The following is a 4,709-nucleotide window of genomic DNA, read 5'->3' as shown; positions in this document are numbered from 1 at the left end:
AAGGATTAAGTTACTTATTAAGATTTTTTTTTAACTGAAAAATAAGTGATTTTTTTTTTATAAATACACCCCTCAAATAATTCAAATTAATATAATGCCACACGCCACATTGCAATGACTTCACATGTTCAATTAAAGCCTATTTACAGATAAAGATAATACCAAATTTCAATCATTTTTTTGTGATCTAGATCATCTTTGGTATTAGACATGCTATTTATGAGTTATGACGTAAAAGCTCTTTTATTGGACAAATTTCAGCCTCTAATATTGCTCAATGTGAACGTCAGTACACATGCATTTCTCCCCTTTTCCCATTTTTAATATAGATGATTCGGAAATGGGAAGTATCGGAATTGCCCCTCTCATAATACCAAGTCATGATCTAAAGGAAAAAGTTTATATAATGTTGCAATGATAAAATGTACAATTAAATATGCGCCTCACAAATCCATCGGAAACGGTTGTTTTAATATTGAAAAACCCTTTAATTGATCATCTCAACATTGAGATATATGTATATGAAAAAAAAAATTACATTTTGAGTCTCATAAATAATGCATCTTGCAACATAGTATCTAGACCGTCCATTTACAAGATTCTCATATGTTTATAGATCTACTTGACTTTAACCATTTTTGGAGTTTAAAATTTTATAATTAGAGATGAAAATAGATTTTCAGATAATTCTAAGAATTTTTTACACCAAAATTACATATTATGATAAAATTTGGAGATGGGCATTAATTGGATTGTGCAACCTATTACATACCACACCCTAATCTAAAATGGTAGTGCTCCTTTTCAAGGTTAAGGTTTAAAAACAAGCTTAGCTGACTCAGATCGGCCCCATGAAAACCCTGATTTTCCCTATGGAAAACTGTTTGAGAGGGGGAGATATGTAGTCAGGATTGGTGATACGGCCTAGTGAACCGACAAATAAAAAAATTTAAAAATTAAGGAATAAAAAATAAAATGAATCCAGTTCTCTGACAGAACTGCCAGTTCTGTCAGAGAACCGGCCAGTTCATAAGGGAAATCGGCCTGACTGATTCCTTTTTTAGATCGACCAGTTTCGATGCGGTTTATCGAATTGAAAACCTCATATCATTTCTCTCTAAAAAAAGATCATATGAGATGTTTTCCATCTTAAAAACCCCTTTTTGGTTACCTCCTCCTACACAGAACTGGGAAAGAAGTAGGGAAACATTTTTTAATATGCATATTATGTACTTAAACGTTCCATTTCCAGCAATAAGCAGCCAAAAAATAAAAGAATACAATATATCATAAATAAATAGACACAAAAATCGCTGGCTCTTTCCTTAATTTTCCCAATAAAATGGGGGACTTCATTTCACTAGGAATATTTTTGTATTACAAACCTCTGAGTGCTGAACCCCGGACCACACATAATCGGATCGAAAGCCACCTGAAGTGCTTAGTTGCAATATAAAAATTTATTAAAAAAGTGGGTTTACTTGAATAAATGTTTCAAACACTGGGTTTAATGGAGGAGCTATACCCATTGTCCTGGGCCCTGGACCACAGCATGACCCCTCCATACTTGCTGGCTTGCTTGACCACGGGAAGCACTTGCGAGATCAGGGTGTCTGCCGGAATGAAACCACTGCCTGCGGCTTGCGGCGACGCTGGCAACCCCAAGAAGACCTGGCTCACAGTAATGGATGTCGTCCACTGTGTCCACGCATTCGAGAGCCCCGTCAAGTCGGAGCTGTACTGGCATGGAAGATTGTTGTAGAATTGCACCCACACGTAGTCAAAGAGGCCGGTGTTGAGTGCTCCACCCATCCATGCGTCGGGGAACGGACACTGAGGGGCTGCCGTCAGGTACACCTTCTGGCCCCGGTTAGCTAGGCTCCTGGCGAGCTCGTCCCAGTACTGCATGGTTCCCCTCTCGATATCGAAATCGATGCCATCAAGCACTGCATCTCCCAAGGGGCGTGACGATGACTGGCCTCCGAGGAAGTTGTTCCAGAGGTAGTCCGCAACGTTCCTGGCGTCGTCTGCAGAGTCTAGGCCATAGCTTCCTGCTCCACCTCCTATGGAGAGCATGACCTTCACCCCTTGGCTCTGACAGGATTTTATCTGGTCGCTAAAACCAGCACAATTACCAGAGGGAGGGTCGCAGTGGCCGGCGAGGTTGATCTGCGGAGTCTGACCCCTGCCGAAGGTGGAGAGGAAGGCGATGTTGACATAAGCGAAGTTTCTAGTGGAGCAAGTATCCTCCAGGGATCCTTCATTGCCATTTTGGCCCCAGTAGATGGCAATGCTGCCTGCTTCGGACCGGGCGGCAAGAATGGAGAGCACTAAGAAAGCAAGAAACAACAGATTCTTATGGGAGGAGAGACAACGCGAGGCCATGGTTGCAGGAATTGCAGGCTTGAAATGGATGAGATGAGAAGAAGCCATGGATCCTTTTATATACGCTGCGCGATATCGTTACTTCTCCACGACGCCTTGCTTCTTTCTACCACCGTGAGGACTTTGAGCTGCCATTTCTTTCTCCGCAAGGATCCAAATGGAAAATGCAGGCACGATGAAACTTTCAAATTTATGCTCGACATTGAGATGTTAATAGGACAAGCCAGCAATGGGCTTTCAACATGGTCCCTGTTTCCGGTGTTCGGGCTACATGCTAGAGCCTGCAAGCGGGTCTTGGCAATCTATAGTATTTTAAGCCAGGGCTAGAAGGCTAGCCCGCTCATTATGGCCCTGGCCTACCTTGCAGGGTTTCAGGCAGGCCTCGGGCCCTGATGGTCGCGGCCTAACAGCCGTACCTAGGAGGGGACACACGATATGAAGTTCTTGACTTTGGGGTGCGCATGATTTTCCTCAGTCGGGCCGCCTATTTACTTTTATTGACTTTGGGGTGCGTCATGTCGGGCCCATTTTGTTTCCCCGAGCACACGGCTTCTTTTGCGTTTCCACGGTTCCTTGCCGGGTCACGTATGCAGTATAAGTTGACCTCTCCTCGCTCTCACTCTTTGTCGCAATCTCCTCTTTCTTATTTTTTTTGGGTGAGTAAGTAGGGAGCGAGCTCTACTCTTGGTAGAAATTGAGCATGGGACGGAGCATTGCAAATCGTCGAATGCTAATCAATTAGACCGGAGCTCTTTCCTAATATCTTTTTTCTTTGTTATACGCATTTTGAGGTGTAGGACATATTCAATTTGATTAGTAATACCTTTCTATTTTTCTTTTATTTTTTCTCCCAGTCATTTTCTCTGTCTAAGGTTTTTTCGTGCCACGACAACAACGCAGGGTTGGTGTATTCTAGCATTCGGAAAAAATTTGGAAAATATGACCTCTTTTTTTTTTAGGAAAAATTACAAAAAATACCTTCAAATGAACTATTTATGCAACTTACCCCCACCTCAATCTTTTCTCACATTTTTTTCCCCCAAACAACATTTCATCGCCCCCCTCAAGGTAAAAAGTTCTTATTTTTTTGATGGAAATGCCCTTCTTGTACAAACCAAATCAATTCGCTGATCCAAGTAGGGTAGTGCCGCAGCGCAGTATACTACTGTCGGAGCGCGGTGCTACATTGCCGGAGTGCTATGGCTCCAGAAACTTCATTGCTGGAGAGAACTGCCAGAGCGCGTATTTTCACTGGCGGAGCGCATTCTCAGAATGCTGGAGCTTTGCGGGTTAGACAAATGACTATTGGAGCGCACATTGGGACTGCCGGAGCTCAGTTCTCAGTATGCCGAAGCGTTGTGGGTCAGACAAAGCACTGCCGGAGCGCACATTGTGACTGCCAGAGCGTGCATTCGGACTGCCGGAGCGTAGTCCTCCATTGCCGGAGTGTTGTGGCTCCAGAGGCTTACCAGAGTGGACTGTTGGAGCGTGTAGTTGCATTGTCGGAATGAGTTATCAGAATGCCGGAGCGCATATTGGGATTGTCGGAGTGCGTCTTTACTGTCGGAGCGCAGTCCTCCATTGCCGGAGCGTTGTAGCTCCAGAGGCTTCAATGACGAAGCGTGTAGTGGCACTGCCGGAGCGAGTTATCGATATGCCGGAGCGCTGTGGGTTAGACAAAGCACTGTCGTAGCCCACACTGTGTTGCCGGAGTGCATGTCTTTACTGCCGGAGTGCAGTCCTCCATTGCCGGAGCGCTGTGGCTCCAGAGGCTTCATTGCCAGAGGGGACTACCGGAGCGTGTAGCTTCACTGCCGAAGCGAGTTATCAGAATGCTGGAGCGCTGTAAGTCAGACAAAGCACTGCTGGAGTGCACATTCGTACTGCCGAAGTTCACATTGGTACTGCCAGAGGGCAGTCCTCCAATGCCGGAGCACTTTGGCTCCAGAGACATCATTGCCGAAGCTTGTAGTTGCGCTGCACTGTAGGAGCGTGTAGTAATGATGTTCCATGGTGGTGCCCTAGTCTTCTCAGTAATACGCATTGTAATAATGGCTCATGAGTCCTAAAAAAAATGATGTAATACCACATGATTCACCTTTATTCATATGGGCTACATTTTGAAGCTTATGATATTTTTCCATTAGAATGCTAATTGATACATTTAGAGAGCTTAACAAAGTAGCTACCTCATTGCAGATAAAGGTAAATATTACCTCTGACATCTTCTCCATTCTCCCAAGAAACAATCATATCTATCCGGATGCATGCCATGTATGTTGTAAAATTACAACCTTCACATTTAAGTACTTAAAGCCTTTCTC

The 4,709-nt window shown here is 44.0% G+C and overlaps 1 non-coding gene across 1 annotated transcript; it reads right to left on the bottom strand.

Moving 5' to 3' along the window:
- Window positions 1-1,320: 1,320 nt before the first annotated feature.
- On the bottom strand, window positions 1,321-2,667 carry LOC18437328 (acidic endochitinase). Its single transcript, XR_016052313.1, has one exon. It is a non-coding gene; the product is annotated as an acidic endochitinase (transcript).
- Between the last annotated feature and the right edge of the window lie 2,042 nt (window positions 2,668-4,709).

Source organism: Amborella trichopoda, chromosome 3 (genome assembly GCF_054954075.1).
Source record: "Amborella trichopoda isolate Santa Cruz 75 chromosome 3, AtrichopodaSantaCruz75HAP2 v2.0, whole genome shotgun sequence".
Taxonomy (NCBI): Eukaryota; Viridiplantae; Streptophyta; class Magnoliopsida; order Amborellales; family Amborellaceae; genus Amborella; species Amborella trichopoda.
This window is presented reverse-complemented; position numbering and strand designations above follow the sequence as displayed.